Source organism: Macaca fascicularis, chromosome 6 (assembly GCF_037993035.2).
Source record: "Macaca fascicularis isolate 582-1 chromosome 6, T2T-MFA8v1.1".
Taxonomy (NCBI): Eukaryota; Metazoa; Chordata; class Mammalia; order Primates; family Cercopithecidae; genus Macaca; species Macaca fascicularis.
Genome location: NC_088380.1, coordinates 10,237,945 through 10,262,008, shown reverse-complemented (window position 1 = coordinate 10,262,008; position 24,064 = coordinate 10,237,945). Strand labels below are relative to the sequence as shown.

At 41.7% G+C, this 24,064-nt stretch overlaps 1 protein-coding gene across 1 annotated transcript in view; it reads left to right on the top strand.

Moving 5' to 3' along the window:
• Positions 1 to 24,064, top strand: part of TAS2R1 (taste 2 receptor member 1) — a 447,804-nt gene that overhangs the window by 165,640 nt on the left and 258,100 nt on the right. Inside the window, exon 2 of the mRNA XM_065546093.2 lies at positions 16,421 to 16,497. The gene's annotated coding sequence lies outside the window, so the exon portion shown is untranslated. The remainder of the gene's footprint in view (positions 1 to 16,420; positions 16,498 to 24,064) is intronic.

Here is a 24,064-nt window from a genome sequence, read left to right as displayed (position 1 = left end):
TGGTTCTAAGAACATGCCATGAATTAACTAATCAAATCATCACCATGATACTATTGAAATGGCCATATTATCATCATAATCTCAATTTGATCAATGAAGATCTGATGAGTGGTAAGTTGTGAAGCTTGTGTATAAAACTAAGACATTTGGTTTCATAGGCAGAACATATCTGTTCTCAGTATACAGTTCTGCCTCTCTGAATTCTGCCTACTTCAGCCTTGCATAACTGCCCTTGTAAAACTAAACATTTCCTTACCACATGACCAAGCGAATGCACTTTTGGGCATTTATCTTAGAGAAATGGAAACTTATCTTCACTCCACATCTTGTGTGATTCAGCTTTATTTGTAACAGAAAAAAAATGGGAACAACCAAATCGATGGATTCATTTGGGGACTGGACCACAGGCTGGGAACCACCTTCTAGTGATGTAATCACCAACTGGACTCCAGTGGGACATGTCAATTTTCTTGCTCAAATAGAGGTTCTGTAAGATTATAAAGCAATTATGTGTCTTTTCTAGACCATTAATCGGGGGAAAAAAGCACTTTAAAGAGGGCACTGTTTTCACACCTATTTATATAGAACTTAGTTTTTGTCTTCTTGTGAGGGGCTGCTTATTTGAAATTTTCATCTTTAGCTTTTCTTTTCTTTTTTTTTTTTTTTAGACAGAATCTTGCTCTGTTGTCCAGGCTGGAGCACAGTGGCATGATCTGGGTTCACTGCAACCTCCACCTCCTGGGTTCCAGCAATTCTTCTGTCTCAGCCTCCTGAGTAGCTGGGATTACAGGCACCTGCCACCACACCTGGCTAATTTTTTTATTTTTAGTAGAGATGGGGTTTCACTATGTTGGTCAGGCTGGTCTTGAACTCTTGACTTCAGGTGATCTGCCCCCCTCGGCTTCCCAAAGTACTGGGATTAAAGACGTGAGCCTCCACGCTCAGCCACCTTTAGCTATTTTGCTGTCTTGTGTTCAAACTGAGAGGGAAAGAAGTTCCCCATGGTATCCTATTTCAGAACGCTTGGACTGTATAAGAGGGAGTGGAATGGAGAAGTGAAGACAGTGGTCACTCCTGTCCCTCTGAACTCTTCTGCTGGTCATACACCCTGAGTGCCAACTCCACCCTTAAGCTCATACTGTTGTCTGTCTATAATTTTCCTTTAAAGTATTTTAGTATAGATGGTGTAAAATATTTATATGTGTGGGCTAGTTTCACTCTATGGCCTAGGGGTGGTTAGTTGGCATTTATAGTGGCCAAAAGAGAAACACACATTCCAGTGGTGGGCACGGTTAGCATTTTAAAGATAACCAACAGGAATTCACAGTTCCATGTCCACTTCCCCGTCTTCAACGACCTCCTTCTGTAAATGTCTGCACTAGATGATTGTTAATTAGCATGAAGATTATTGCAGATAAATTTTATTGAAAGAAATGGGTGGTACGCATGATCATTGGAATATGTGGGTTGGTTAATCCCTGTCCAGGCCCCTCTGCCTGTCTGTGGACAGGGGTGCAGGAATCTGGAGGGCCCAGCGGCTATGTATTCTCGTTTAGAGTATTGCCCTTGATCTAGGGCTGTCTGCTGTTTTGCTTCCTGCCTCTTAATTGGGAATTCTGTGACCTGATCATGCAAGGGACTTGAGTTTCTAAGTGGCCAAGACCTGGGACCTTGTGGAGTTTCTAGGAACAGATTGTTTCGTGCCTGCTTGCCAAGAAACATTGATTTCTGTGGCAGAATTCTGTCTGCAACCTGCTTTCATGGTGGTGTGCCATCTGGTAGTGGCAAAGCCGTGTGCGAGAGGCCTCAGTGTTCTTTCTCATAACTAGGGGCCAGCAGGAATAGGCTTAGCTCAGGGAGGGTCTGTAAACCACGCACACCCAGCTTCTACCTTGTCCCTCTCTCTTAAAGAATTTCCTCTGATCTTGGAGCCAGGAGATGAGGAGACTTCGTGAGGATAAGATTAGATTACTGTGCCATAAAACTGGAGGTACTTTAAAATCTGGGCCCCTTTGTATCTGAGAATTCTGTACTTCCTACTCAGTAATTTACTTTCACATTTTCCCCATTGATAACAGGAGGAGACACACTTAAGGATGTATATTTTTCAAAGATGGTTATTTTGGAGCTTAAACAATGTCAGATTATTGTGAACAATTATTAGGCAAGGAAAATTGCCCACTTAATTAACCTAAGATATGTATTAATAGTTCAAAGCTTAGTCATTAGGAACACAAGCATGAGTTGGGAACAGTAGCAGTCTTAGAATTCTGAAGTGAGTCCCTGTGTAATTAGAAAATACATTGGTATGAAATTCGAGGATTAATTAAAGTTAAAATTCAAGGGAGTATATTGTAGATGCATCCTTGGCCCATGTTTCCTCTTTAAGTGTTGTGTTTATATATCAATCTAAAACAGAAAATGTGTTCTTTAATCTGCAGGCTCTTAGTGATTTTATCTTTCTCTTCAGATAAATTGTTTAGTTGCTTTCATCATCTTCCTAGTACATTTTGAACTGCTTAGTCTACCAAAGTAGAAGAATTATGCTTAATAAAACCAAATGACTTCTTCTTTCAAATGTTAATTCAGAAAAAAAAAAAAGAAAGAAAGAACCCTCCCAAGAATGCGAATGTATGATCTCATAAAACTTGTTTTTAGGCAAAGATAAAATACATGCCTACTTTGTCATTTCAGGAAAGTTATTGAAGTCAAAAACAGCCAGTGTCTAAGTTCTGGGTATAGAAGTGCAGTTAGCCTAAAGTTACACACACAGTAGTGGATTGTTAACTTGAACACACCAGTTGTAAATCTAGGTTTTGTTTGTTTGTTTGTTTGTTTGTTTGTTTTTTTGTTTGTGAGACGGAGTCTCGCTGTGTCACCTAGACTGGAGTGCAGTGGCGTCATCTCGGCTCACTGCAACCTTTGCCTCCTGGGTTAAAGTGATCCTCCTGCCTCAGTCTCCCGAGTAGCTGGGATTATAGGCATGCACCACCACGCCCAGCTAATTTTTGTATTTTTAGCAGAGATGGGGTTTCACCATATTGGCCAGGCTGGTCTCGAACTCCTGACCTTGGGATCCACCTGCCTTGGCCTCCCAAAATGCTGGGGTTATAGGCATGAGCCACCGTGCCCGGCCAGATCTAGTTTTTTTTTTTTTTTTTTTTTTTTTAAGAAAACATCACATTACATACCTTTAAATAATTAGCTGGAGGAAAAATTAAGATCATCCTTAGTCTTCTGGGTAAGTAGCCATTTTTCCTGGTGTCCTAGAAATTACATAACACAGATGTTTTCGTGGTAAAATGCATGAGTGCAGAGGCTTACTAAGAGACTTGCCTCTCTGAACCATCAACGTTCATTGTCTTCTCCTTGATCACTTGGGGATCAGAGCCAAACTGCTGTCTCCCTTCTTAGTCCCAAAGTTGTCATGCACACAGTAGATGCAGAAGCAGTGGGTGCATTTAGCAAGTCCTGCTGTGTTCATGGGATTGGATTCATTGCTTGAGGAGATACAAAATAATTAACTAGCGTGGAAAATGAGGTCCTTGCCTTGAAAGAACTTAGAATATAGGCATGAAGTGCTAAAACCTAAACAACATTGCCAAACAGGCATGCAAGGTGGTTAAAGTCTAGTGTGATTTCTTTAGCCCTTGTTTTCAGGGCACAAAGTAAAGCCAGTAGGTGAGGAACACTTTCCATAGAAAGTGTTCTTCAAGTGGAAATGATCTTCACGTGGCTGAACTCTGAGGGAGGCCTAGAATTTGGGTCAGGGGTTAGAGAAGGAAGGGCAAGTAACAGAGATAAGGCTTACAGAGCTTCAGCCAGTCTGGAGAATAATGATGGATACGTTTTCTAAACTGACCTAAGCCAATTAGGTTCTTTTTGGTATAAAATGCAGCCTCCAAAAAATGAAAGGTGGCTGAGGTTTAGCTATTCTCCTATAACCTCAAATGCCAGTTTAAAGAAAGCCAATCTCAAACCAAATTCTGCTACCCATATAGACATTTACTAAATAAATACTCTTAGCAAAAGACATGAGAGATAATCCAACCAGTTCTGTAAGATTCATGAAGTCCCAGTTCTTTGTGTTTTGTGTTCACCCTCTGATAGGCAGAAACCTTTTACCTTGGTGACTAGACCCAAGATGCTGGGGAAGGCGGGGAAGGGAACAGTTCTCTCAGGATCCATATACCTTGTATAAGCGTGGGAATAACTCTAAAATATTTTCACCAATACACATATCTTGGGTAACTTTAATTTCACACTGAGAAGCTAGTTATAACATTCATCATAGAAATTTTAGAAGCCACTATTTTCACCAATAAAGACCCATCCCTAACAATGGACGTGCTAATAATAATCACAGTACAGGTTGGAGGTTGAAATTCAGACGCATTCATATCAGTTTTACAGAGCAATGGTTTCTTGACTGTAACTCCATCAGACTACAGCTGGACTCTCTGTTTCTTATTAGGGCAACTGACGCCTCTAGAATGATCATTTCAGTGGACTGGCACACACAGAATATTGCACTACCTGTGATAAAATATTTTTGAGAGCATTGTAGACAGTGTGATTTAAGGTTGGTGGGCTGGGGCAGATCTGTTGATAGAGTGCCCAGAAAGGCAGACTGCACATATTGGATTTGTAAGAGAACAGATCTCTGATGGTTATTGTTCATTTCTAGAGTTTAGGCAGAAAAGGATAAGAAAGGAAAAAGACGTCCCATCGACCATTGCACTGATTCAAAAGGAAGCGTCGCCTCTGCAGGCTTTCCGAGGCAGTGCTATTCCAGTAATCAGCAGACTGCCTGCTGCCCGGCTCAGCCACAGTGATTGCATATGGCTGCAGCTGCTACATCACTGCAGGGGGGTGGTACTGACTTTCAAAGGCAATGGCGGTCCCTTCATCTGTGCCATTTCCTCTGAAACAGAAGTTATTTTCTCTCACAACTGTGCATCATATTTATAATAGCTTATTGATCAAAGCCAGGTCCACTTTCAAAGCAGGAAGAAACCAGGTGTCTCCTCCTCATGTGTGGGCTTTCCATCAGAAGGCACTAATTTTGCAGTCCCAGCTCTTCTGCAGGAGCCGTGGTGCCTTAATCCCTTCCTCCTCCCCCATCACCCCCTCTCACACACACACAGTGGCGTGGGCTTAGACATGAGAAAGCCAAGGGCTTTGGTCTAAGGTAGGGAGCGAGCTGAACTTGCTGCACTGGGCTACTCAGGCGGTTCTTTGTCAGTCTCGGCTATACTTGTTCATCAGGAAGCCTCCCTACCACCACATGGTCCTCTCCAGTTATGTTAGATGTGTATGTGTACCGCTTTCTGGCATTCATGTTTTAAGTTTTAGAGAAATGCTGAACTTCATCCAGAAAGCCTGAAAACCTCATTCTCACTCTGCTGGGTAGAAGTTGGTATAAGGCAACCTTTGCTTTGTATCTTGGCCAAAAATTTACCAGCTGAACCACACAAAGAAACCTGCTGTGAAGTGGTTTCACCTGCAAAGGGGCCCCATGGCCTTGGGGCTGATGACCTCATTTTAGGAGTCTCCAATGTCTATAAATCTCTTTATAGCCTGCCTTAGCATCTCTAGGTGACCAGGATGGAACTAACGTACTGCATTAGTTTGCTAGTGCTGTCATAACAAATCACTACAGACTGGATGGCTTAAATAACAGCAATTTATTTTTAGGTAGTTCTGGAAGCTGGAAGTCCAAGATCAAGGTGTCTGCAGGTTTGGTTTTTCTGAGGCCTTCCTCCCATGGTATTGTCTCTGTGTGTGTGTGTGTGTCTCCCTGCTGCCTCTGTTTGTGTGTCCAAATTTCCTCCTCTTCTTTTTTTGTTTTTTTTTTGTTTTTTGTTTTTGAGACAGAGTCTCACTCTGTTACCCAGGCTGGAGTACAATGGCGTGATCTTGGCTCACTGCAACCTCCACCTGCCAGGTTCAAGCGATTCTCTTGCCTCAGCCTCCTGAGTAGCTGGGATTACAGGCGCACACCACCACGACTGGATAATTTTTTGTAGTTTTAGTACAGAGAGGGTTTCATCATGTTGGCCAGGTTGGTCTCAAACTACTGACCTCATGTGATCTACCCGCCTCGGCTTCCCAAAGTACAGGGATTACAGGTATGAGCCACTGCGCCTGGCCAATTTTCTCCTCTTAAAAGGACACAAATCAGATTGGAATAGGGCCCCTGGGAAAGACCTCATTTTAACTTAATCACCTTTTTAAAGACCTCTTGTCCAAACACAGTTACGTACTGAGGTACTGGCAGTTAGGACTTTAACAGATGAACTTTCATGGGGTCAACATATATTCACTTTTTATCATATTTCCAAGTTCCCTAAAAGCCTAAAGGCCATGTTAGGTACTGTGTCTTGGCAGTAGTTCTCACACCCATCCAATCTTTGACCACCTAAGCAGTCTTTAAAGGTAGATTCCTACCTTTAAAAGGAAAAAGGAGGAACCTTCCTCCCAGAGAATCTTATTTAGTAGACAGATCATACATAGGAATCTATGTTGTTTCTGCAAAGTAGACCAGCCCCTCAGGATAGATGTACAAAAGTGAACAGGCATTTGCATAGATGTCCTTCCCTCTGCGGGGAGCAGGGGATAGGGAACTGAGGTAGAAGGAGATTACATTGTTGTAATACACTTTTATGCTGTTGGATTTTTTAAATTACAAGTATGTATTACTTTTTTAGTAAAAAATGCATTTACTAACTTAAAAAAAATTTTCAAGTGGACCTTTTGACCAGCCCATTAGAAAACACAGTTGAATGAGTACTGTCATCCCTTGGGCTCTAGGTACTTCTCATTTAAGACCAACAACCATCTGAGCCAAGAAGTCTGAGATGAGGGTCTGGGCTGGGCTTTGGAATGAGGCAGACCAGACTGAAAGACTCATGGACAGAAGCACAGGTGGCCCAGGTGACATACAAGATAATGGACAAAAGAAAACATGGAATAGAAAGCCGGGCCACGGGAGGTAGAGGTTGCACTGAGCCAGGATCACACCACTGCACGCCAGCCTGGGCGTCTGAGACTCTTTCTCTGGAAAAAAAAAAAAAAAAAAAAGACCAAAAAGAAAGCAAGCCAGGGCAACCAAGACATCACGCAGATATTTGTAGAGGAAGGAAGAAGGCTGGACCTGCAAAGATTCTCTGAGCCCTTCTCTCTGGCTGCATGTAAGAATTATTGGGGGAACCTTAAAAATATTGCTGCCAGGACCCTATCCCAGACAGCTGGAGTGACTTGGTTTTGGTAGCGGCGCAGTCGTTGGTAGTTTATAAAGCTGCCAAGGGTTCTTTTGTGGGACGCGTGGCTTTTTCTGGTGCACGATTGGTGGTCAGATCTGCCCTGCACTCTCCTGGGAGTGACCACAGGGGCAAATGAATGCAGGGATACTTGGTCCGTTTATTTCTTATCAGTGAAAAGATAAGAGAATAGAAATGGGCTTGTGTCTCTTGAAGAAGGGCTGCTTTTTTGTTTGTTTGTTTTGAGTGTAAGAATCTTGTACCTGGCTCATAACTTGCTTCTACCAGCCCATTCATCCAGGGAGGGGAGGTTCCAATGGAAAGAATGGGCAGAAGAGGTGCTTTTCCTCAGACAATTCTAAATGTGGGTCAGTGGACAGGGGGCAAGTGCAAGGAATCAAGAAGACACGCCTAAGTATCCAGCCTGGATAACCGGTTCTCAGTCTTGGCAGCAGAGTGGCATCTCCAGAGAGCATGAAACACTCCTGAATTCCGGGTCCCTTCCTGAGGCTGTCATGTAGTTGGTTCAGGGTTCAACCTGGACACCAGCTCAACCAGACACCTGAAGTTCCCTAGGAAATTCTAAGGTGAGGCAAAGTCTAATAATCACTGGCCTAAAAATGATGTAATTGGAAAGGAAGGAATAAGAAAAACATGACAATGCCCAGGAACTGTTGCGGGCAAGAGTTCTACAAAGCTTGAGAAACTAGTAATGAAGTTGTTAGGCTATGGTGTGGGAAGAAGAGTAGATCTGAAGTTCATGTAGCATTTCAAAGACTGAGCCCAGCATCCTCAGATCAGAATGTCTTCTGCAGCCTGCAAGGATGGCCCTTCTGCCTTAATTTCTAGGCAAGAGGCTGGCTGCTCTACAGTAGGAAAAGGATAGAAAGTAGAGAAAGAAAAATCCCCAAATCTGCCCTTCCTGGGTCAGAGGGATTGTGGGGAGAGGAATAAAGGCAGAGGGTTGGGGTGTGTGTGTTGGGGCCGTAAGGGTTCTGATGGGGAAGGGTGAAACTTGAGATATATAAGAACAAGAACAGAACCTAAGGTGAGCTATGAGGGAGGGGAGGGCTTGGGCCAGCCCATGGGGTCCTGGGGAAGCTGGAAGTGGTTAGGTAGGATGCACTGGGGTCAGCCTGCCAAGCTCTATCCCTTTTATTTGCAGAAGGGGTCAAGTATGACTGTGAGTTCTTGGGGAGGAGCTGGAGTGGTGATGAAGTGCTTTGGTGGCTTGGGGTACCGAAGTTCTTTAATATTCTAGCCACTGGTCCAACTGCCCTGATGAGCACTGGGTGTAATACGAGCCCTGGTCTAATATCTGTTCTCTGGACTTCCATCTGCAGAGGATGAGGGGCATGCTATATGGGCAGAGGAAACACTGTGGGCTGGGGGCTTTTGTTCAATTTGCTTTTGGGATTGTGGGGTCATAGCAGCCACCTGGAGGTAGGTGCACTTGGTGGGCCAGCAGGCTTAGCAGAGGGAGGGCCAATGCTGAGCCCTCCCCCAGCCAGCTTTGGAACCCACACTCTGTGCATAGGATCCAAAGTACTCATGTATCCCCTGGTCCCAAAGAGCTTTGCTTATGTGGGTTTTGTTGGCAGATATTTACCATTTAGGAATTAAATTTTAAAAGTATTTAGTAATTCACTGAAGACAAAAGTAATACATCTATTAAATGCTAACAAGTAATATGTTTTTATAAAAAACAAATTTTTCCAAAATGAAAGAACATGAAATGAGAGATTGGCATTGTTTTACATTTTTGCATAGCTCTTTAATGTCCTGCTTAATAGAAGATGGCTGCCTGCTTATATCTGCTTCTGTATTCAGTCTGTTGTGATTTGCTGTTTTCCAGATGTGTGGCTGGAAAAGGGGCATGCATTTTAATATTTACTTTCTTTTTAGATAATTATGAATATTCTTCTTTGATACTGTATCAAAACTCTACTGATGTAGACTAGAGAGAGAATGATATTTTAAGAGCCACATAATGACTTAATGTCATTAGATTTGAATTTCTGGGCCCTTAAAAAGGCCATGGGCACCTCCTGAGGTCTCCAGACTATACTTTGAGGATGGTTGTGGTAGCAGAAGGAAGCCCCAGATGCTGTCCCCAAAAAAACGATGTCCACGTGGAAGACCAGGATTCCAAGCAAACCTCCAGTAATCCACTTGAGTTATCATTTCATCTCTACATTGTGCCTTGTTTTTGGAATCCTGTGTTAAAATTGACATGGGGTTATAAGTAGATCACAGTGGCTCTTAAAAGCAGGTTCAGGCAATTTCACTAGGTCAGTCATTTAAATATTGAATTGACAAAAGGAAAAAAATAACATAAAGTGAGGCCCACTAATAATGATTCTTTTATGTGGACACTTGTGTTCAAAATATCAGTCTTTGTAGAGCTTCAGTCTTGCTGATTTCAAATACTCTTTTATGCCCCTTTTAAGAGAATAAATCAGACTGTAAAATTATATTTTTAAGGATACTGTGTCTTTGTTACTTTAGGATGGCAACACGAGCCCTGCAATTTTATATATATATATATATATATATATATATAGATAGATAGATAGATAGATAGATAGATAGATAGATAGATAGATAGATAGATATATGGATTGGAAAGCTGGGGAGGAGAAAAGATAATAATGATTACAAAGTGAGAACAGAGAGGGGACCTGCAGAAGCTGCTGGACCCTGAGATGTGAGGCGGAGGATGGGTTCCTTAAGGGCTAGGCAGGAGCAGGTTCTAGGGGGAATATCAGGGTTAAGTGTTAGAGCAGGAAAGGGTGAGGTCATGGGTAGACATATTGACAAAGTATTTGAATTGAGGATTATAGAATGTTAGGAAGTTTTATGCTCTTAACCGTTATGTAGGCAGTCTTTTTGAGAGAACACAAAGGTTCTTGTTTTTTTTTTTTTTTTTTACCTTGCTTTTTCTAGCTTCTCTGCGGGTGTCTCCAACTCAACTTGTTCATGACAATTGTGGGATTTCTTCTGAAGGCTGGATCCTGAGTCCCTTTTTCTTTTTACCCTACATTTTATCCTTAGGGGATCCCACTCACACCCACCGCTTTATTACTCCTTAAACCCAGTTGTCTTGCAGATTTATGTCTTTAGCTCCGACCGCTCTCTGACTTCCGTGTGAATCAGCCCACCTGACGTTTTTACTTGGCATCTCGATATACCTTACCCTCTGCTGCCAGAAAGCCATTCACACTCCCCACCAAGCCTGGTCTTCCTCCCAGCTTGCTTATCATCACAAATGTCACTGCTATTCCGCTTTCAGGTCTGAGACCACGGAGTCCTTGTTGGCCCTCTTGCTTCGTCAGCCTGGGTTGGATCCCCTCCCCAACTCTGATGACTTGGTGTCCACTTCTTTCAGACTCTGCCCCCTCTCACCCACTCCTGTGAGACTCCATGACCTCTCACATGAAGGGGCTTCGGCAGCCTCCTGATGTCTCTTTACATCACTGTTGCCCCAACACAATCTGCTCCACACAATAAAGTCAGAAGCACTATCTGAAAATGCAAACATGCAAATCTGTTACCCTCTGCCACCGATAAAAAACAGTGAGCACAAAACCCCCACTGTAATGCTTTAATTCAAACTGTAAACTCAACAGCCTAATTCAAAATGGAAACACGATTTTCCCGGTGGATCACAGCAGCCCAAACCTGGGTTAGGTATTTTTAGCCATAGCTTGGCTGCCTGGAGTCTACCCTGTGCATGTGTGGTCCTACGTCAGCCAGATACATGAGCAGGATCCATGCACAGAATTTGGGACTCTCCTTCTCGCTACCAGACATCCTGCTTTCCTTTCAGTTACTAGGGCTCCCCTACCTGTCCCTCCATCGTCAGCACAGTAAAACTGCACATTTTCATCTGCTCCGACATGGTGCAGAAGGGGGTACTCAGAGTAAAGGAAGACAACCAAAAATGTACCCTGAGCAGTCCCCTGCAAGCTCCAACCCCCTTTCAGTAGCTGCCTGCCTCCCTGGTGCTGTCAGGCGGCTGCTTATGAAATCTAGCACTGAGTTGATAGGTCTGTATAGTTTAAGGGTGTTTTTAAGAAATAGTCTGAGAATGGTTGCTCTCATAGCAGATACTTAGCCATTACTGGGAGTGCAAACTCAAATCTTAAATGTTCAAGTTGGCCTTCAGGCTTCTGCATAACTTTTATATAGTCCTCCATCATCATCCCTGAAATGTTCCTCCAAATATGCCTCATTTTGATCACATTCACCTAATTTCCCTTCCTGGAAGATGCCATCTGTCTTCTGCCATGTTGGCATTATCCTTGCTCCTCCCTGGTGGAGGGCTCCTCTCACGGCTCACTCCCTACCCCACCCTCACATGGTCACCCTTGCCTCCTCTCTGAGTCATCCCCTCCCTGTCCACTGTTAGCACCATGGATGCTTCCTTTGGAGCATTTATCCTAGTTGTAATTTGCTATTTATTTCTGGAACTCTGATTCATGTCTGTTCTCCTAATCAGACTGTAGGCTTGTGAAATCTGGGATTTTGCAGGAATAACAGCATGCCCTTCTCTCACCATAGCACACAGCTTTGGGTCCATTCTGTGAAACGCTCCCCCTGCAATCTGTGTGCTTTAGGCAGAAGGTTCTTCATACATGCATTACGGATTGATTAATTTTTAAAATAGTTCAGCAGGCTGTGGAGAGTCCGAGATAGCAGAAGTCTTTCTTTATTTCTTAGGAGCTTTGGAATTAGCAGATCACTTCAAGTCTTTGGGGCTTTGGGGAAGTGACTTGACAGAGAAAACGTAGGCAAGGTTGAATAATTAGTTTGGAGATTCACTGTTGGTGACTGTTAAGCCTTTCTAGTAGGACTAGAGTACGAGGAGAAAAGGAAGGCTTCAGAGGTTTTTCAGAGTCAGGCAGCGGCCATGGCAGCTCCCGTGAGAGGGCTGAGCAGTAAAGGAGCCCTTGACAAGGCTACTCCTGATGTGAGGGTGGAGGGGAAAGAGGGGCTGGGCAGGAAGGGCATGGTGCAGATGGGGGCCTGCACTCAGAGTGAAAGAGGCAACCAGAAAATGTACCCTGAGCAGTCCCCTGCAAGCCCCAACCCCCTTTCCGTAGCTGCCTGCCTCACTGGTGCTGTCAGGGTGCTGCTTGTGAAATCTGGTACTGAGTTCCTAGGTCTGTATAGGACTGAGAGGGTCTTGTTGGGAGTGCTCCTGTGGCCCTGCTGTCCTGCCTGCTCCCCACCTCCTTTCCTGGAATACTCTGCTTAGCTTTGGAGATTCCGAGCAAAGTTCTATCTGTTGTCTTTTCTTGTCAGGCAAATTGACCCCTTGCTTTCTTATGCCTGTGTTATGTCCATCTATTTTTCCACTTTTCTAGTTATGCTTATTAAAACAGATTGCACTTGTTTATTGACATGTCTGTTTCTTCCTGTGAGCTCCTCGAGGACAGGGTCCATGCTTTGTTCACCTTTGTCCTTAGTGCCAGCCTGGTAACAAGCACATGGTAAATGTTGCGCAAGTGGCTATTGTTGGAGCCAATGAGTACATGAGTGACAGGTGATAGAGTGTGGTTCAGGAGAGCTGGGTCACCACATGTGATACACAGGTGGTGGAGGAGCCTCGTGTGACGAATGTTAAAGAAAAACTCAACAGGAAGATAGTGAAAGGGCGAAGTTGTGAACATAGTAGGGGAAGCAGGAGGAAACATTTGAATTTCTGCTTGATGAGGGTGCTGATGAAACTGGGAAGGATAGCTTGGAATGCGCTGAGCTAAAATGTGAGATATATTTGAAAGTCATTTGACATCATTATAGTGGAAGGCAAGGCTTATATTCAGCACCTTTGCACTAATATGGTTATATAAGTTCTTATAATATGAAATACTTTCATACCAGTTGGTGAATAGATGATGTCAAAGACCAATGTAAGTAATAACTGCCTATGATTATTACTACGTGGTGTGATCAAGTTGTCATTTAGTTAAAATCAAAATGACATCTGAATAAGGGCAACAGAGACTCTCAGATTCTGTGGATAGAGTGTAAATCAGTACAATTGCTTTGGAAAACACTTTGGTAGTCTCCATGCAAGTGACTACACATATTTTTTTTAATGCTCCAGCAATTCCATTCCCAAAAGAAATGGGTATATGTTGTACCAAAAGACAAGTGTGAGAATGTTCCAGCAGCAGTGGTCAAGCTATGCTGTGGTGTTAAGGGCCATCGCCATTACCTTTGGTGATGGTTACGTAGATGTTCCAGTTTATTATTATTTTTTTTAACTTTTATTTCAGGTTCAGGGATACATGTGCAGGTTATATAGGTTAATTGCATGTCATGGGGGTTGGGTGTACAGATTATTTTGTCCCCAAGGTAATAAGCATAGTACCCAATAGACAGCTTTTTGATCCTCACTCTCCTCCTACCACTTTTTGATTACTCATTGAAATATATAGATAGTATTTATAATGTCTTCATATATGTGTTAAACTGTAACAGAAGCTTGTTTAAACAATTATATAAAAATAGGCTGGGCACAGTGGCTCACACCTGTAATCCCAGCACTTTGGGAGGCCGAGGTGGGCGGATCACCTGAGGTCAGGAGTTGGAGACCAGCCTCGTTAACGTGGTAAAACCCCATCTCTACTAAAAATACAAAAAAATTAGCTGGGCGTGGTGGCGGGCACCTATAATCCTAGCTACTAGTGGGGCTGAGGCAGCATAGCTTGGACCCTGGAGAGGGAGGTTTTAGTGAGCGGAGATTGCAACACTACACTTCAGCCTGGGTGACAGAGCGCGACTCCATCTCAAAAAAAAAAAAAAAAAAAAAAATTCTGGGTGCAGTGGCTCACACCTGTAATCCCAGGTCTTTGAGAGGCCGAGGCGGTTGGATTGCCTGAGCTCAGGAGTTCGAGACCAGCCTGGGCAACATGGTGAAACCCCATCTCTACTAAAATACAAAAAATTAGCTGGGCATGGCAGCATGCACCTGTAGTCCCAGCTACTTGGGAGGTTGAGGCAGGAGAATTGTTTGAACCCGGGAGGTGGAGGTTGCAGTGAGCCAAGATCGTGCCACTGCACTCCCGCCTGGGCAACAGAGCAAGACTCCGTCTCTGAAAAAAAAAAAAAAAATTATATTTAAAAATCTTATTTTAAGCTTGTAACAATATATGCACCATCCTCAGTTTTCTTAATATCCTTTTTATATGAAAAACCAGTTATTTGATAGTGCTAATAATTTTATTGATGTTTCTTCCCCCAAATATTTTTTCTCATTTATTTGCAAATGAGTTTTCAAATGATCACTTTGCGAGTTTTGTTTTTTTAAAAAAACTATGTATGTTTTATATTTTTATATGCATTTATCACACACATACTTTCCTTCTCTCAAAGGTTAATTTGCTGCAATGTATTCTTCCCACACCCAACTTTCTGACTCAGTGGCACTTGTTCACCTCCCACATTAATTTTTAATCGATTAACTCATTCTTTTAAAGGATAAATTTCCATCTTAATTAGATGCTGGTGTGGAACTATTGATAAAAACTGTACCTTCTCATACTGTAGCTCCTTTTTTCCCCAACTTATATCATTTTTAGTTCAATTTGTTATAACGTCCAAACTTAACAACACCACACAACTGAAAAATGTTTGATCAGAGTCAATTCGAGCAGTGTTGCAGAAACAAAGTTACAGTTTATTATAGCTAGAGATTGGATTCTGTTACACTAAATAATTTGTATTTTGCCTACAGTGATATCTGCATAAGGCAAATGAAATGAATTAATATTCTCTCTGATTAGCCAAGTCAGCAGTTTTTGAATTTCTAAGTGATCACAAATCTTGTATTTTTTAACCACATGGCTGTACATATATTTAACTTTCCATTAATAAAGAAATAACTTCATAACAATTAAAAAATAAAAATTGTATTGACTATAATTTATTCAACATTACAGAGGCAATAGTGTATTGATTAGAAACATGGGTTCTATGTCAGACTACTGGGGTTTGAATCCCAGCTCATGTATTGTCTGAGTGACCTTGGGTGAGTCACTTATCCTTTGGGTACCCAGGTTCTTTGTCTGCAGAAAATGGTTACTGTGAAGATTGAAAGAGTTAGTTTATGTATAGCACCTAAGACAGTGCCTGGTACATAGTAGGCACTCAGTAAATGCTAGTGATTTGTTGCTATTGTTACATTTGCTGAAATATTATTTAGGACTGAGAGTGAATGTCAATTTAGAAAGTAAGAACATTTTGAATCACAGTTTATGTGACAACAAAAAGGACAATTTGGGCAAAAGGGAGTATATATAAAAAGAAATGATTATTTTTGGACAAACAGCTAGTTCCTAGAAAAAGGTCAAAGTTATTTTGAAGCTAACATTTAAATAAGAGTTATTAACTGAGAGAAATAAATTAGTGTTGGCAAGAGTGACTGCTGTTGATGGCTATTCTGACAGTATAATAATGGTTGGAGTGACCATACAGACAGAATCTAACCATTATACTTCCCATAGATTGCGACTTTAGTAATAAATAATAGTAACTTGTGTTTTATGATGTAACAGTTAAGATCAAAAGGTATCTGCTGTGGTTTGATTGTCTACTCCAAAACTCATGTTGAAATTTAATTGTGATTGTAAAGTATTAAGAGGTGGGGACTTTTAAAATTTACTATTATTATTTTTTGAGACAGAGTCTCGCTCTGTTGCCCAGGCTGGAGTGCAGTGGCGCAATCTCTGCTCACTGCAACCTCCGCCTCCTGGGTTCACGCCATTCTCCTGCCTCAGCATCCAGAGTAGCTAGGACTACAGGCGCCCGCCACCATACCTGGCTAATTTTTTGTATTTTTAGTAGAAGGGGTTTCACTGTGTTAGCCAGGATGGTCTTGATCTCCTGACCTCGTGATCCACCCACCTCACACTCCTAGAGTGCTGGGATTACAGATGTGAGCCACTGCACCTGGCCCTAAGATGCGGGGACTTTAAGGGATGATTAGGCAATGGGGACTCCACTGTCATGAAGGGATTAATGACATTATCCTGGGAGTGCGTTAGTTACCACAGGAGTAGTTTCTTGATAAAAGAATGGGTTCAGCCCGATTTTCTCACTGTCTCCCATGTTTACTTGTCCTTCTGTTTTCTGCTTTCCACTAAGGGAAGATGCAACAGGAAGGTCCTCACCAGTTGGCTGAGCAGATGCAGGTGCTGTGCCTCTGGACTGCCTAGCCTCCAGAACCGTGAGCCAAACAAAGTTCTATTCATTGTAAATTACGCACTTTGTGGTATTCTGTTATGCAGCCGAAAATGGACTACGATAGTATTGTAAACTTGTATTCCATGATATTTACCCAAACTATGTAGAAAGCCTGGCTCAGAGCCTCAGAGCTGCCCACTGGACCCACAGCTGATCATAGATGCTTGTGTAAGCCCAGCCAGAACGAGAAGATCTCCCAGCAGACCCATAGACTCAGGAAAAATAAAAAAGCTTACGGCTTAAGTCAATGAGTTCTTGGTGAAGCTTGTTACATATCAGTAGCTAACTGATAAAATCAGTTTTATCTGGAAAGGCTGAGAATCTTTGTTTTACCTTTAAATATTAGTGATATATTCCTCAGGTTCTCAAACTCTCCAATAACTGTTAACAAATTCTTGATGTGTATGAAATCCGTGTATGCTTCTAGGTTCTCCAGGTTGGTCACCTTGTTTTCCCCTCATTTGAGCCTGACTTCCCCTCAACTTCTAACCTGACTTTTATTTTTATGTATTTATTTTTAAAATTTTACGTTCCTGGATACATGTGCAGGATGTGCAGGTTTGTTACACAGGTAAACGTGTGCCATGGTGGTTTGCTACACTTATCAACCCATCACCTAGTTATTAAGCCCAGGATGCATTAGCTATTATTCCTGATGCTCTCCTCCCCAGTGCAACCCTGACAGGCCCCGGTGTGCGTTATTCCCCTCCTTGTGCCCACGCGTTCTCATTGTTCAGCTCCCACTTGTAAGTGAGAACATGTGGTGTTTGGTTTTCTGTTCCTGTGTTAGTTTGCTGAGGATAATGGCTTCCAGTTCCATCCATGTCCCTGCAAAGGACATGATCTCATTCCTTTTTATGGCTGCATGGTATTTCATGGTATATATTTACCATACTTTCGTTATCTACTCTATCATTGATGGGCATTTGGGATGATCCAATGTCTTCACTATTGTGAATAGTGCTGCAATGAACATATGCATGCGTGTGTCTTTTTAATAGAATGATTTATATTCCTTTATTCTTTTGGGAATAATAATTAAATAGAATGGTTTATATTCCTATATTCCTTTGGGTATATACCCAGTAATGGGATTGCTGAGTCAAGTGATATTTCTGGTTCCAGATCTTTGAGGAATCACAATACCATCTTCCACAATGGTTAAACTAATTTACAATCCTACCAACAGTGTAAAAGCTTTCCTATTTTTCCACAGCTTCACCAGCACCTGTTGTTTCTAGACTATTTATTTATTTATTAATTTATATTTTTTGAGACACAGTTTTGCTCTGTTACCTAGGCCGGAGTGCAGTGGCATGATCTCGGCTCACTGCAGCCTCCACCTCTAGAGTTCAAGCAATTCTCCCATCTCAGCCTTCCAAGTAGCTGGGATCACAGGCACCTGCCACCATGCGCAGCTAATTTTTGCATTTTTATTAGAGATGGGGTTTCATGGCCGGGTGCGGTGGCTCAAGCCTGTAATCCCAGCACTTTGGGAGGCCGAGACGGGCGGATCACAAGGTCAGGAGATCGAGACCATCCTGGCTAACACGGCGAAACCCCGTCTCTACTAAAAACACAAAAAATTAGCTGGGCGAGGTGGCGGCGCCTGTGGTCCCAGCTACTCGGGAGGCTGAGGCAGGAGAATGGCGTGAACCCGAGAGGCGGAGCTTGCAGTGAGCTGAGATCTGGCCACTGCACTCCAGCCTGGGCGACAGAGCGAGACTCCGTCTCAAAAAAAAAAAAAAAAAGAGATGGGGTTTCACCATGTTGGCCTAGCTGATCTTGAATTACTGACGTCAAGTGATCCCCACCTTGGCCTCCCAGAGTTCTGGGATTACAGCCATGAGCCGCTGCGCCCAGCCATTTCTTGACTTTTTGATAATCACCGTCTGACTGGAGTGAGATAGTATCTCATTGTGGTTTTGATTTTCATTTCTCTAATGATCACTGGTGTTGAGCTTTTTTTCATACGTTTGATGGCGACATAAATGTCTTCTTTTGAGAAGTGTCTGTTCATGTCCTTTGGCCACTTTTAAATGGGGTTGTTTGTCTTTTTCTTGTAAATTTGTTTAAGTATCTTGTACATTCTGGATATTAGACCTTTATCAGATGGATAGATTGCAAAAATTTTCTGCCATTCTGTAGGTTGTCTGTTCACTCTGATAATAGTTTCTTTTGCTGTGCAGAAACTCTTTAATTAGATCCTGTTTGTTAATTTTCACTTTTGTTGCAATTGCTTTTGATGTTTTTGTCACAAAATCTTTGCCTGTGCCTATGTCCTGAATAGTATAGCCTAGATTTTCTTCTAAGGTTTTTATAGTTTTGGGTTTTACATTTAAGTCTTTAATCCATCTCAAGTTAATTTTTGTGTAAGTTATAAGGAAGGGGCCCAGTTTCAATTTTCTGCATATAGCTAGCCAGTTCTCCCAGCACCATTTATTAAATAGGAAATCCTTTCTTCATTGCTTGTTTTTGTCAGGTTTGTTGAAGTAAGGTGATTGCAGATGTGTGGTCTTATTTCTGAGACCTCTATTCTGTTCCATTGATGTGTGTGTCTATTTTTGTACCAGTACCATACTGTTTTGGTTACTGTAACCTTGTAATACAGTTTGAAGTTGGATCATGTGATGCTTCCAGCTTTATTCTTTTTGCTTAGGATTGTCTTGGCTATATGGACCTATTTTGGTTCCATATGAACTTTAAAGTAGTTTTTTTTTCTAATTCTGTGAGGAATGCCAATGGTGGTTTAATGGGAATAGCATTGAATCTATAAATTACTTGGGCACTATGGCCATTTTCATGATATTGATTCTTTCTGTTCATGAGCATGGAATATTTTTCCATTTGTTTGTGTTCTCTCTGATTTCCTGGAGTGGTGTTTTTAGTTCTTGAAGAGGTCCTTTGCTTCCCTTGTTAGCTGTATTCCCTGTGTTCCTAGGTATTTTATTCTCTTTGTATTAATTGTGAATGGGAGTTCATTGATGATTTGGCTCTCTGTCTATTGCTGGTATATAGGAAGGCTTGTGACTTTTGCACATTGATTTTGTATCCCAAGACTGCTGAAGTTGCTTATCAGCTTAAGAAGCTTTTGGGCTGAGACAATGAGATTTTCTAAATATAATATTGTGTCGTCTGCAAACAGAGACAGTTTGACTTCCTCTCGTCCTATTCAGATACCTTTATTTCTTTCTCTTGTCTGATTGCCCTGGCCAGAACTTCCAATACTGTGTTGAATAAGAGTGGTGAGAGAAGGCATTATTGTCTTGTGCTGGCTTTAAAGGGGAATGCTTCCAGTATTTGCCCATTCAGGATGATATTGGCTGTGGGTTTATCATAAATGGCTCCTATTATTTTTGAGGTATGTTCCACTAATATTTAGTTTATTGAGAGTTTTTAACATGCAGTGAAATTGGATTTTATTAAAGGCCTTTTCTGTGTCTGTTGAGATAATCATGTGATTTTTGTCTTTGGTTCTGTTTATGTGATGAGTTATGTTTATTAATTTGCATATGTTGAAACTGCCTTGCATCACAGGGATGAAGACAACTTAATAGTGGTGGGTAAGCTTTTTGATGTGCTGCTGGATTCAGTTTGCCAGTATTTTATTGAGGACTTTCGCATCAATGTTCAACAGGAATTTTGGCCTGAAGTTTTCTTTTTCTTTCTTTTTTTTTTTTGTTTTTTGTTTTTTGTTTTTTGTTTTTGTTTTTGTTTTTGTTTTTGTATCTCTGCCAGGTTTTGGCATCAGGATGATGCTGGCCTCATAAAATGAGTTAGGGAGATGTCCTTTCTTTTTAGCTTTTTGGAATGGTTTCAGAAGGAATGGTACGAGTTCTTCTTTGTACTTTTGGTAGAATTCAGCAGTAAATCCACTTGGTCCTGGGCGTTTTCTTGTTTGGTAGATTATTACTGCCTCAGTTTCAGAACTTGTTATTGGTATATTCAGGGATTCAGCTTATTCATGGTTCAGTCTTGGGAGGGTGCATGAGTCCAGGAATTTATCAATTTCTTCTAAATATTCTAGTTTATTTGTAGAGAGGTGTTTTTAGTATTCTCTGATGGTTGTTTGTATTTCTGTGGGGTTGGTGGTGATATTCCCTTTATCACTGTGTCTATTTAATTCTTCTCTCTTTCCTTCTTTATTAGTCTAGCAGCTATTTTATTAATTTTTTCACAAAAAACAGCAGGATTCATTGATTTTCTAAAGGGTTTGTTGTGTTCCATTTGTTCAAATAGATTTGGATAAATGGAACAAATGGATGTTCCATTTGTCCAAATAGATTTGAACAAATGGATGTTCCATTTATCCACTGTCTGCTTCAGTTTTGCTCCAATCTTGGTTATTTCTTGTCTTCTGCTAGCTTTAGGGTTTGTTTGCTCTTGATTCTCCATTCTTTTAGTTGTGATGTTAGGGTGTTGATTTGAAATCATTCTAGCTTTTTGATGTGAGTATTTAGTACTATAAAATTCCCTCTTAATACTGCTTTAGCTGCATTCCAGAGATTCTGTTACACTGTCTCTCTGTTCTCATAGGTTTCAAAGAACTTCTTGATTTCTGCCTTAATTTCATTATTTACCCAGGAGTAATTCAGAAACAGGTTGCTCAATTTCTATGTAATTGTGTGGTTTTGAGTGAGTTTCTTAATCTTGAGTTCTAGTTTGATTGCACTGTGGTCTGAGTGGCCGTTATGATTTCAGTTCTTTTGTATTTGCTGAGGAGTGTTTTACTTCCAATTATGTAATTTATTTTAGAGTAAGTGCCATATGGCACCAAGAAGAATGCATATTCTGTTGTTTTTGGGTGGAGAGTTTTGTAGATATCTCTTAGGTCCACTTGATCCAGACCTGAGTTCAAGTCCTGAATATCCTTGTTAATTTTCTGTCTTGATCATCTGTCTAGTGTTGACAATGGAGTGTTAAAGCATCCCACTATTATTATGTGGGAGTCTTAAGTCTCTTTGTAGGTCTCTAAGAACTTGTTTTATGAATCTGGGTGCTCCTGTATTTGGTGCATATATATTTAGGATACTTAGCTCTTCTTGTTGCATTGATCCCTTTACCTTTTGTAATTCCCTTCTTTGTTGTTTTTGATCTTTGTCGGTTTAAAGTCTGTTTTGTCAGAAACTAGGATTATAACCACTGCTTTTTTCTGCTTTCCGTTTGCTTGGTAAATTTTGCTTTATCTCTTTATTTTGAGCCTGTGTGTGTCTTTGCAATGAGATGTATCTCTTGAATACAGCACACCAATGGGTCTTGACTCTGTAACCAGCTTGCCATTTTGTGTCTTTTAATTGGGGCATTTAGCCCATTTACATTTAAGGTTAATATTGTTATGTGTGAATTGATCCTGTCATCATGATGCTAGCTGGTTATTTTGCAGACTTGTTGATGAAGCTGCTTCATAGTGTCATTGACCTTTGTACTTCAGTGTATTTTTGGAGTGGCTAGTAATGGTTTTTCCTTTCCATATTTAATGCTTTCTTCAGGAGCTCTTGCAAGGCAGGTCTGGTGGTTACAAATTCCCTCTGTATTTGCTTATCTGAAAAGGATTTTATTTCTTCTTCACTTATGAAGCTTACTTTGGCTGGATATGAAATTCTGTGTTGGAAATTCTTTTCTTTGAGAATGTTGAATCCCAATCTCTTCTGGCTTGTAGGGTTTCTGCTGAAAGGTCCAGAGTTAGTCTGATGGACTTCCCTTTGTAGGTGACCTGGCCTTTCTCTCTGTCTACCCTTAACATTTTTTCCTTTATTTTGACCTTGGAGAATCTGATGATATGTGTCTTGGGATTGATCTTCTCATGGAGTATTTTACTGGGATTCTCTGAATTTCCTGAATTTGAATGTTGGCCTGTCTTGTTAGGTTGGGGAAGTTCTGTTGGATGTTATTGTGAAGTATGTTTTCCTGTCTCTCTTAGGTACCTCAGTCAGTAACAGGTTTGGTCTTTTACATAATCCTATAGTTCTTGGAGGTTTTGTTTATTCATTTTCATTCTTTTTTGTCTAATCGTGTTTTCCTGTCTTATTTCAGCAAGATAGTCTTCACACTCTGAAATTTTTTCCTCTGCTTGGTCTATTCAGTTATAGATACTTGTGGTTGCATTGTGAAGTTGTTGTTTTGTGTTTTTCAGCTCCATCAGGCCATTTATGTTCCTCTCTAAACTGGTTATTCTGTTTAACAGCTCCTGTAATGTTTTATCATGGTTTTTAGCTTCTTTGCATTGAGCTAGAACATGCTCAGCAAAGTTCATTATTACCCACCTTCTGAAGCCTATTTTTGTCAATTCATTCATCTCAGCTTCTGCCCGGTTTTGTGCCCTTGCTGGAGAGGTGTTGTGATCACTCAAAGGAGAAGAGGCACTCTGGCTTTTTGAGTTTTCAGCATTATTTTTGTTGATTCTTTCTCATCTTCACGAGTTTATTATCTTTGTGAGTTTAGTGTTAATCTTTGAAGCTGCTGACCTTTGGTGGGGTTTTCGTGGGGACATTTTTGTTGATGCTGTTGTTGTTGCTTTCTGATTGTTTTTCTTTTAACAGGCCCCTCTTCTGTAGGGCTACTGCAGTTTGCTGGGGTTCCACTCCAGACCCCATTCACCTGGGTCCCTCCTGCCCCTAGAGGTGTCACCAGTGGAGGCTGCAGAACAGCAAAGATGGCTGCCTGCTCCTTCCTCTGGGAATCTCTGTCCCAGAGGGGCACCAACATGAGGCTGTCGGGAACACTCCTGTATAAGGTATCTGGCGACCCCTGTTGGAGGGGTCTCATCTAGGGTTCCAGGACCCACTTAATGAAGCACTCTGGCTGCCCCTTGGTGGAAGGATTATGCTGCAGTGGGGGAATCCTATTTGTCCACCCTGCCTGGATCCCTCAGAACCACCAGTGGGAAAGACTAAGTCTGCTGATCCACAGAGACTGTGGCTCCTCCTCCTCCCCAGGGGCTCAGTCCCAGGGACATCAGAGTTCTGTCCCTAAACCCCTGGCTGGAGTTGCTGAAATTCTTGCAGCAAGGCCCCTCCCAGTAAGGAGGGATGACTGACATGACTCTTATCTGGTATATGGTATCTCTGGTTATTGACTTGGTATTGGGCCTCTTCTTGTCTACAATTCTGCCTTACTTTATCTACCAAGATTCATTCTTATCTAACTCTTATCTCCCAATATCTGACATTGATTTGTCCCTGCTTCTGGCTTTAGTATCCCAGCCTGTTTTGTTGTCTACATGGCCGTCTCATTGGGGGACACTTTTGCTGTCCAGGAGTCATTTAGAAATGCCTGGAGACATTTTTGGTTGTCACAACTGGTGGTGCTGTTGTCATCTACATGATAGAGGATAGGGATTCTGCTGAGCATTCGGCAACGTGGAGGACAGCCCCTGTATAACTAAGAATTATTTCACAACACTGTCAATACTGTTGATACTGAGAAACCATGGTCTAGATCTATGACAGAGAATGGCTCCCTCAACAGAGCAGTTGTTAATCTTAGGTTTAACTGTACTTAGGTTTTCATCTCTATGACCCAGCTATTCTCCTAGGAAGCCTCAGGAGCAA